Source organism: Balaenoptera musculus, chromosome 12 (genome assembly GCF_009873245.2).
Source record: "Balaenoptera musculus isolate JJ_BM4_2016_0621 chromosome 12, mBalMus1.pri.v3, whole genome shotgun sequence".
Classification (NCBI taxonomy): domain Eukaryota; kingdom Metazoa; phylum Chordata; class Mammalia; order Artiodactyla; family Balaenopteridae; genus Balaenoptera; species Balaenoptera musculus.
This window is the reverse complement of record NC_045796.1, coordinates 79,747,261-79,758,104: the sequence shown is the minus strand read 5'-3', so window position 1 is coordinate 79,758,104 and position 10,844 is coordinate 79,747,261. Positions and strand designations below refer to the sequence as shown.

Below are 10,844 nucleotides of genomic sequence, written 5' to 3'. Positions count from 1 at the left end.
TTACAGAAATTTCCGGGAGCTAGAACGATGAAATGTGTGTTGATCTGGTTAAGGAATTTTTTTTTTAAAGCATCTATTGATAAATGACATTTCAGCTTTACTTTTTGCCCTTTATATAGAAAATATTTCTAAAATATATTAGCCTACTTTCTTTCTAGAGAGTAAGTTCAGGAATGATGTTTAAAACATCATTTAATTTTTTTAAAGAAATGGCCTATGCTTTTATAGTGATTACATTAAGCATTAGTTTTTCCTGATAAAGTATGGGAGATACGGACGTTGATGGTGTCTGAGGATGGGCTAAAATACACCCTAAGGAAAAAAATCATAAGACTATCTTTTCAGGGACCTGCTTATTCTCTGTACTTTATTTCCCTATAAATTCCAGATGATTACCATTAGTGCAAACTTGCTAATAACTAAAGAAATGATCAAAACTTCTTTTAGAAGCTACAATGTAAATATCTCATTTATTCATTAAATAAACACTTGAACACCTACTCATTCCTCTTTTGTAAGATGGGGATAATGACAGAACATTCTGTATCAATGAGGGTTCTTTGTTGAAGGCAATAGAAATAAACTTTGGCTAACTTATCCAGAAAAAGAATGTACTGGAAGAAAATCACGTAGCTCACAGAATCCCCAGGGATGGTGAACTCAGTGTGTAAAATGGGCAGGCCTATCAGTGTTGGCACTGCCACAACCAGAACCTGGTCACCACAATGATCCACACCACTGGGGATTATCTCTGCATCTTTGCATCGCTTTGTGCAGATTCCAAGTTTCAGGTGAGGGCATCCAATTGACTTAACCTGGGTCCCATGCCATGACTACACCCTAGTTGCCAGAGAGTGGGGAGAAGGACTTTGGCCAAACTGTGAAGTGGACCTTGTTCCCACCAAGACTCAAAATTAAGGATTCTCCACAAATAGGATGGGAGGTCAGAAATTAGGCAGGCAAAAAGCCAGTGCTCATCGTATGACCTCACAGGGCTGTGAAGGTTTAGTGGGATGACCTGTGGCACAGTGCTGGCACGCAGGAGGCACTCGATCAGTTTCGGCATTATTATTATTATTAATCCAATGAGGCGGGCAATGTGCTAATCTCTAGGGATAGAAAAGTAAGAGGGCACAATTTCTAATCAAAAAGCTCAACATTCTGGAGAGCTGTTACAGTGAGAAACAAATATAAAAACATAATTATAATACCAGTTAATAAGTGCTACAGTATAGGTACCTATGAAGTGGGTGCTCTGGAAAACAGGGAAAAGAAAAACCAATTCTGCCCGAGTCAGGACAGAGAAAATAGTCAGACTGAGTTCTGAATATTGAGAGGAGCATCATGAAAGGGCTTGGCATGTTTGAATTCCTATGAGCAGGGTGGGCTCAGGATTGTGAAGGATTCTGTATACCATCTAAATGAGCTTTAACTGATCTGAAAGTCACCAGGACTTGGTGAAGGGGATGACGTAGTCATATCTGGGGGTGGGGTAACTCTTTAGGCGTGATGAGAGAAGGACGAGAGTGAGCAGAGACAATGTCAAGAGTTCAGATAAGGGGGGCTTCCCTGGTGGCGCAGTGGTTGAGAATCTGCCTGCCAATGCAGGGGACACGGGTTCGAGCCCTGGTCTGGGAAGATCCCACATGCCGCGGAGCAACTGGGCCCGTGAGCCACAACTACTGAGCCTGCGCGTCTGGAGCCTGTGCTCCGCAACGGGAGAGGCCGCGATAGTGAGAGGCCCGCGCACCGCGATGAAGAGTGGCCCCCGCTCGCCGCAACTAGAGAAAGCCCTCGCACAGAAACGAAGACCCAACGCAGCCAAAAATAAATAAATAAATTTATATATATATATAAAAAAGCTCTAACTCTGAAGTAAGGGAGTAAGCTTAACGATAAAAAGAAAAAAAAAAAGTTCAGATAAGGGAAGATGATGGCCTGTTCTCAGGGAAGATGGAGAGTAAGACAACAGCTTAGAAACAATGTATGACATAGAATGAACTGCATTCAGTGCCTCCACCACTAGGGGTGAGGAAGGGAAGGAGTCCTGGGTGACTTAAAAGACCACAACTTTTTGAGATGAGTGGATGGTAATGCCACGATTGTAATAGACTCGATTGGCAAGGGAATCGTTTGAAGCAGCTGGGAGAGGAAAGAGGATGAGTTCCTGTGTGGGTTTCAGCCTGCCTTACTTTAGGAGCTGGCAACAAAGATGCAAGCTGAAGCTATTAAAATGGGTATCAGCCAGGGAAGGTGGAGAGAGACTTTAAATACCCACAATATTGACTCCTGTAAAAATGAAGGAACCAGATCACGAAATTTTGCATATGATTTCTGAGGGAGTTCTTGGAGCCCCCACCTATGATAGGAGGTCCGTGGATCTCAGTTTAGGAATCCATGGGCTAGCACAAGGAGACCGGGGGAAGAGTCTTACAAATATTTAGTGGTTGAGAGCAAAGTTGAAAAGCTTACAAACATAAATACGGAATAAATTGTTAAGATGAGTTTTGGCAGCAGATATGATACAGTTATATCCACCATGCTTAATGACATGTATGCAGTTTCCTAGAGTTGTCTGTTCTCTTGCTGTTTGTTCATCCATCTATACCATTTATTCAATAATAACAATAATGGGAGGCACTGTTCAAATGAGATGTGAAAGCCACCATGCTTGGCACTAGGGACACAAAGACAAACAAGTCCCCTACCCTGCCCTCAAGGAGCTTAAGGTCCAGGTGGGAGGTACTTGTAAGTACACTGAAATAGAGGTAGTGAGATAAGTGTTGGAAGACATACGTGCAATGGGTGCTAAGAGAGAGATGGGAAAGAGCACCAAATTGCACCTAAGGTTTGGAATAAGGGGGTTAGGGAAAACTTCTTGGAGGACACCAATAGGCTTTGTTCTGAAGGATTAATTGGATTTAGCCTGGCAACACTCCAATGTAATAAATAGCCTAGCTGTCTGTTCTGGAGAGCAAGCACTTCAGAACGGCTTGAATGTAAAGTACAAGAAATGGAAAACGGCAGTGGGTGGAAGTGAAATTGGACAGGTAAGCAGGGCTAAGACCAGTGGTCTAAAACGCCAGTGATTCCCAAGAGAGGGAACACTATGTGAGGAAGCCTGATTTAGGGCAGCTTTATGGAGTTTAGAATGGTGATGAACTGGGGAACAATGAAAAGGCATTCAAATTCAATGAAAAGAAAAAAACAAAAGAGATCTCCACTGTGCTAGCCAAACAAAAACAGCTGAAGGATCATATAAGACCTCTTAAGGAGTTTGGACTTTATACTAAGGATAGTGGAGTGCCACTGTAAGAGTTTAAAGAGAGGAGTACATAATCAGGCTTTCATTTTATAAAATATAAATCTGATGGTATTGTAGACACTGGATTAGGAGGGGACAAGATTGCAGCCTGGGAAATTGGCTAGGCGGCTATAGCGGTATGCAAGACATGAAATGATGGTGGCCTGAAGCAAGACAGTAGTTGCTATGAAGAACTGGATACATCAGACAGATGGGGAGCTAGAAGCAGAGTCTCAGTAATGAATTGGAAGTGGAGGAGGAAGGAGAGAGAGAGAGAGAGAGAGAAAAAAAAAATCACAAGTCGTTGCTCACAGTAAACTGTATGGGCTTCTATTGGTATGACCAAGCCGTTTAATCTTAAATCCAAAATGAAGTCAAAGCAGTGAACTGAAATCCTCTTCTCGTTCTTATTTTTCTTTTTTTGCGATCCGTTTTGAAATCTAGTTTTATATACTTAAGATTTACCTCCCGGTAATCTGGAATTACATTTCTGAGATTGCTGTAAATTATTTCCTTTCTTGGTTTCTCTTCCTCTTTTTTACTTCCCTACTTTATTCTTAATATTTTATTGTTTTAACTGTCTGCTAAAATACTTCATCATAACTTAGCTTTTCCTCCGAGAGAACTGTGGAACATTGAATAACTGAAACTCGTCCCCTATCAGAATCTTGTAGATTTCCTGAAGTTTTCCCGTTGCTGCTTGGAATGTTTCCGGGGTAATGTTCTCAGGGTAGTTCTCCTGTGTAGGTGCGACTAGCTTTTTTCAGCATTTTTAGTCAATCACCATTTCATTTTCTTAAGAGAAGCTTCTTTTCGTCGTAAAGGCAGTATATGTTTTCATCATATTTCACTTTCAAATATGACTCACAGGTATGTCCCTTATAAAAACAGTAAAACTTGACCAGAGAAGATCTGGGCTCTCTAATCAGTATATACGGCGGCGGCGAGAGGGCCGAAGAAATGCCAAATTTCCCTCTCAGACCCGCCCAGCGCCCCCCGCCCCGCCAGCCCCGCTCCCAAAAGCGGAACAGCAAGTTTGCTGCACGGGGAGGTTACTACCCTCCTAGGGCAGCCCAGCCCGGGGCGACCGGGGCTGCAGGCGAAGTCGCCTGCGCCCTCCCTCCGCAACGACGCCGCCTCGTTCCGCCCGCCCTCCCCACTTCTCGGGGTCCTCGCCCCCTGCCCGAACAACACTCCCCCTCCCGGAACGGATTCCCGCGCTGCCCGCACGCAGTCCACGGGGGTGCGCTGCAGGCGCCGGGAGCAATAACCCCCGCGAAGGCGGCCGTTTCGCGGGGGCGGCAGGAACGAGGGCTGTGGGCCAGGCCTGTCCCCACGCCGCCGCGCGCCCTCCCGGGCCGGGAGGCTCGGCGCCGCGGGTCAGCGCGAGGACGGGCGGGGCGGCCCCGCACCGAGCGCCCCCTCCCGGCGCGCCCGCGCCCGCGCCCCGCCCGCCGGCCCGCGGCGCCCCCGCCCCCTCGGGCGCTCCGTAGCCGTGACGTGCGCGCGGCGGGGCCGGGGACTCGGCGGGGTGCCGGCCGGCGGGCGGAGACGGACCCGGGATCCGTCCGAGCAGGAAGCGAGCTGGGGACCGGTCACCGCCGCCGCCCCGTTCCGGTGCCGGTCCGCGTCGTCGCCCTCTCTCCTCGCCCTCCGCACCCCCCCCCCCACCTCCCCTCCCGCCTCACCGGCGACAGGTAGCCCCGCCGCCGCACACCTGCCCTCGCGTCCGCACAGGTGAGTGCCCCGGGACGCCCGCGGTGGGGCGTCGGCGCCGGGGCCCCGCTTCCCGGAGCCTCGCGTCCCCAGCCTGGCCTTGCTTCGGGGCCTCCTCCCGCCGCCCGGGGCAGACGAGCCGGCTCGGTTCATCTCCTGGGGACGCCGGGGGTGAAGCAGGTGATGAGTGGGCCCGGGCGGCGGCGGCTCCCGGTAGCGCAGGGGTGGGTCTCATTTCCACAGGACAATGAGAGTCTCGTTTCAAGGGTCTGTTATCACCAGGATACCTTCGTGTATCTTCTCTGGCTCCCAGGTAGAAGCTGAGCCCTCAGGTGTCCAATTCTGACCTGGACGCCCCGTGATAGTTTTCTCTTTCGTAAACAGGCTTAAAATTCAGTGCAGGAATAGTGCTTTTTGTTCTGGGATGTGAGGATCAGCTGCCGTGCCTATTAGTTTAATCTTGTAGGAGCCCAGGTTGGGACTGTATAAAGCTGTATTTTTAGTCTTTAGTTGGTCTAGTACTTTGGGTACGTTAGTATATATATCTGCTACTGAACAAGAGATTTTTACATTTTTAAATTTCCAAAACTCTTTAAAACGATTAAAATGCTCAAACTCTGGGATAAAAAAATAGTTTGATAGGGTTATTACTAGAACATCCGTGTCAGAAATATTTCCATACAGGTTTAGAAAACGTGTTACATTTTATCTGGGGTGAAGTTTGTAGTGGAGGAATGCTTAAATCCTAATCTACAGAACTAAGGAGCTAGGAACACTGCCCCAATTTAATAGGCTGCTGTACATGGTAGATAAAAGTTTTCCTTGTTATGCTCTGGCGGTGTAGATGCAATATAGCTAAATGTCGTCAGGGTTTGAGAGTTTAAAAGATTAATATTCTTAAGATTTAGCTGAGCACCGTTCACCCCATAAAATGTGAATCTTCAACTTGGGCTGGTAGTGGTCATGGTACAAAGGTTGGCAGCAAAAGGACATTTCTGTACAAATTAACTAAACTTAGATGTCTTGGGTTGTGGTTTGCATTGGAAATTGTTTAGTGAAAAAATTACCTTGGTGTCTTTTACTATTAATTTTAGAAACACCACAAATTGGTCTATAGCCAGAGCTTGAAACAAAGCAGCCTTTTAAAATAACTCATTGACTTTTAAATATCCATCTCATTTAGAGTATTTTCAGTTGTGCAGAATTACTTCCATAGTGGTAAACAGAAGTTATTTTAGTGTTATTCAGGTTTGCCTGTTGCATTTGTATGTTCTGTGTGACATGCTATTTAATTGTTGGCTTTTTAAGTTACATTTTAGTTTTCAAAAACTGATTTTAAAAGGGAGTAATGGAAGTGGTAGGCAACTTTAAAAAAAGATTATGATTAAAAACTCTCTATGTATGTAATATTTTAAAGTATATATAATATACATATATTCTTCATTAGTGCCTGGAAACATGGACAAGAAAAATGTAATAAGCTATTGCAATATTTAATGTAAATTCATGCAAGGTCTTAAAAATATCATAAATCGTAACCCATGGAACTCATCTGAAATGGATTTTTTTTCTCTGTTTATGTTTGTGTGATCAAGTTTTAAAATAACAGTGGCCAGGAAATCTGAGAGAAGCTGAAGGCTCTTTTTTCATCCTGTTGTGACTTTGCCTGGAGACTGTGGTGTATTATGCAGCCCATTGTTTAGACAACGGGCTGTCTCGGGGTTCTAAAAATACAACTAAAATTTTAAAAAAATTTGACTATGTGAGGTTTGAATAAATATAAGCACCCCAGACATTAAAAAAAAAAAACAACTGATTTTCAGTCTGCTAATAATTGAACCTCCATGTCTGTTATGTAAAATGTCAGTTTTATAAAGATGTTTAACCTTTGTGAAATTTTTATTTCTATATATTAAAATATTTTAAGTAAAAGATTGAAAAAAGTATGACAAGTGTAATAAATCTCATACAGTTTAATTTTGATCCTTACAATGATATATTTGGTAGTAATGTGACTGGCCCTTTAGTAGGATAAGATCGTCACCCATTTATTAGGCATCTGCCATAATCTGGCAGTGTTCATAATCTGAACACTAACTGAGGAACTTGATCTACAAAATAATTTTCAAGGTTGGTGGTCTTGTCCTTTTTACACATGAGGAAATTTAGGCTCAGAGAATTGAATATTTGCTCAAGGTCATGAGGTCATGTAGCTCCAGGGAGAGTCGGGATTCACACCCAGGTCTTCTGACCATAAAACCTCAGTCCTTTCCACCAGAGCAGGTTGCCTTGATCTCAGTGCAATTGGTAGACTGTTCTGGTAAACCTGCAGAGCTGGTATTGTGTTAAAGAATGTAACTGGAGGTTTGAACAAGGTAAAGAGGAGTGACATTAAGAAAGGCCAGGAATGGGGCTCGGAACTAATTTTGAATTCTGTGTCTGTTTCTTCATTCTTAAGTAGACAACCTTGAACAGTGATATGATGTTGCTTTATCATTTCTGGGGTAAATTCCAGAATATTATACATATTGTGCACTTCTAATTTTGATGGGCTGTAGGAACTAGAATTAGGCTGTAATGTAACACTGGTTTTCATTGTAGCTAAAGTGAATAATATAATGTTCCTGGTTAGGGTAGAACTTAAAAATGAGATAGGTTATTGCCTATAAATGCAGTAGCTGCTTTTTAAATATTACATAATTAACTGTGTAATACTAAGGGGAAAAATGGTTTTCAGATTATGATTAAATTGTGAGCTGTTCGATCAGGACAGTTTTTTTTTTTTTTTTTTTTTTATGTCCTGTGTTTATTTCAGGAATGTCCCTTGAGCTGTAATAGACTTAAAGAACAAAGTGAGCACACAAAGTCCATCTTTTGTAGCAAATGAGGAGTCATTTCAGCAGTAGAATGTAGTTGGGTAGATGAACAGAAAAATGGTAGGAAGGCTGAGTTGGGTGACTTCTGTTACGGGTGTGTCTTTGTTTTGAACTATTAGGAATTTTGCATCTGAAGGATACTCATATTCAACTGTAAATACAAAACCATCATCCAAGGGCTTAATGTAAATTATTAATGGGTGATCTGTAACACATCTGCTTTCGTGTGTGTGTGTGTGTGTGTGTGTGTGTGTGTGTGTGTGTGTGTATGTATAGATAATCAAGAACTAACTAAAGTTAAATAAGCTTAATTCTGTTTTTGAGGCATTGTATAATGTTCAGAGGAACCAGGATGTTCTACATTTGAAACAGTTATGCTTTTATTTGACAGATTTAGTGGACTGTTAATAATCTTAAAATATAAATATATCGTCCTACTTATGGTTTTCAAAAATACGCTTTTTTTTCTCATTGAGTAGTGTAAGAATGACATAGTGGTTTGAGAAATGACCACAAGTCCAGCAAAAGTTCTTCCTGTGAGTACTGAAGTATGGGAAATAAAACCAGAAGAACAGATATGGCATCTTTAGAAACCTTGCTAGTGTTGAAGAGAGGGGAAGTCCTTTTCTATTTATAAAGAGTGTCTCTTCCAGTGAAACCAAAATACTGAAACACATTCCTTAGGTGATATTCACATGCCTGCTGAGTAATGTGCACAAAGCAAGGCGGTGCTCCTGGCAAAACCACAGGCATCTTTTATGTACCTTATGTCACTTGTTATTTTATTTGAAGGTAACCTGCTGCTTAACCTTTACAAGGTAAGGTATTACATATCACAGAATTAAAAAATTTCTATTATATGTGGATGAGCATCTTTTTCAGCAAATATTTATTGATGGTTCATTGTGTTTAAAATATAGCTGTTGATGGGAACTGGTTCTTCCCTGTTCTGGCAGATCTTTGGATCTAGGAAATAGGAAGAGTGGGACAGATGTGAAAAGAAAGATACACAGAAACATCCATTTAAAACCTGAAGCTGTTTATGTCAGAAGTTAACACCCTACATGTATGACACTTTACTCTTTTGGAAATCATTTTATGTACATTTGGTCCTAGAACAACTTGATGAAGTAGTTGTGGTAAATCTGTTCTTATTCTGCACATGAGAAAATGGAGACAAAAAAATAAGTACTTTGTTCAAGGTCACATGTGAGGCTGCTTTAGAAGCATCACTGAGAATGGAACTGCTATCTGTGTGTTCCCATAGATCCCTCCCTCCCCCAGGTCTCTAACTCCTAGATTTAGTAAGGGTTAACCTCTCAGCAGTGACTTATTTCATTTTACGGATTTAATTCAGATGGTTCAGGAAATTCTGAATAGTCAGGATAACTGAAGTGATAATTATTAAATATGTAGTTACACTTTTTTTTTCTTCTTTTTTTTTAACGTAAGGTAGAAGATGAGCATGATGTAGTATTATGGAACTACTTTAACATTTTTAATAGATTAATGGAGTCGAGGTTGGTAATTAACTTTTCTAGTAGCAGTGTTTTTAAGGGAAAGCCAACAATTAGTTTTTTTTTAAACATCCACGTGCAAGTTTTTTTTTGTTTTTAATTTTTATTTATTTATTTATTTTATGGCTGTGTTGGGTCTTTGTGCGAGGGCTTTCTCCAGTTGCAGCGAGCGGGGGCCACTCTTCATCGCGGTGCGCGGGCCTCTCACTATCGCGGCCTCTCTTGTTGCGGAGCACAGGCTCCAGACGCGCAGGCTCAGTAGTTGTGGCTCACGGGCCTAGTTTGCTCCGTGGCATGTGGGATCTTCCCAGACCAGGGCTCGAACCCGTGTCCCCTGCATTGGCAGGCAGATTCTCAACCACTGCGCCACCAGGGAAGCCCAACAATTAGTTTTAAAAAAGGAGAAAAATATTCTGGAGGAATTTTGAAAATAAGTTTTATTATTTGGCACATTGATATTGATCTGATTATTATGCTTGCTTTTGTAAAGACTCGCTAATGAGCTAAGTAAGGTGTGTCTCTGTTGGTACCTTTATGCCTTCACTCATTTCACAAATGTTTGAGTGTCTGTCCTGGGCCAGGCACTGTCCTGAGTGCTGTCGATACGGTGATAAAACCAAGTCCTTGTACTGAGTGACATTTTATTGTTGTTTTGAATTAGGTTAATTATAGACTCATCATTCTAGTATGTGATTAACAGGGCCGACCCTAAAGTTGGGAAATAGTTGTCAAAGTGGTACAATTTGAGGGCCACTAAAAGCCTCATTTGCTCTAAAATATTCTACTCCTGGCCTTTAGTCCACTGAGTTACAGCACTGTTACCAGTTGCTTCCTGATAAATAAGAATATGTTCCAGCTTTTATCACACTTTCAGGAAATAAGGCTGAGAGAAAATAAATGGGACCCAGGACTGATATGTTGGCTTTCGTAAGAGAGTGGGTTGGCAAAGTATAATTTTAGTAGCCGCTGTTGTTTATTGAGCTCTTGCTGTGTGTCAGGTACTATGTCAAGCAAGTACTTTATGTGCATTAGCTCAGTTAATCACTATGTTGGACTTCCCTGGTGGCACAGTGGTTAAGAATCCACCTGCCAATGCAGGGGACACGGGTTCGAGCCCTGGTCAGGGAAGATCCCACGTGCCACGGAGCAACTAAGCCCATGCGCCACAACTACTGAGCCTGCGCTCTAGAGCCTGCAAGCCACAACTACTGAAGCCGGCGCACCTAGAGCCCACAACCAGAGAAGCCACTGCAATGAGAAGCCCGCGCACCGCAACGAAGAGTAGCCCGCGTGCAGCAACGAAGACCCAACGCAGCCAAAAATAAATAGAAGACATTAAAAAAAAAAATCACTATGTCACTTCAGTGCACTTGGCATTAAGACACTCGTGTCTTAGGAGAGAGAGGCACAGGGATGTTAAACTCGCTCAAG

General features: G+C 42.9%; 1 protein-coding gene across 8 annotated transcripts in view; it reads left to right on the top strand.

Annotated features, from left to right (window-relative positions):
• The first annotated feature begins 4,826 nt into the window (after window positions 1-4,826).
• Window positions 4,827-10,844, top strand: part of MYO6 (myosin VI) — a 139,978-nt gene continuing 133,960 nt past the window's right edge. For all 8 annotated transcript variants that reach the window (XM_036871312.1, XM_036871311.1, XM_036871310.1 and 5 more), the window contains exon 1: window positions 4,827-5,041. The gene's annotated coding sequence lies outside the window, so the exon portion shown is untranslated. The remainder of the gene's footprint in view (window positions 5,042-10,844) is intronic.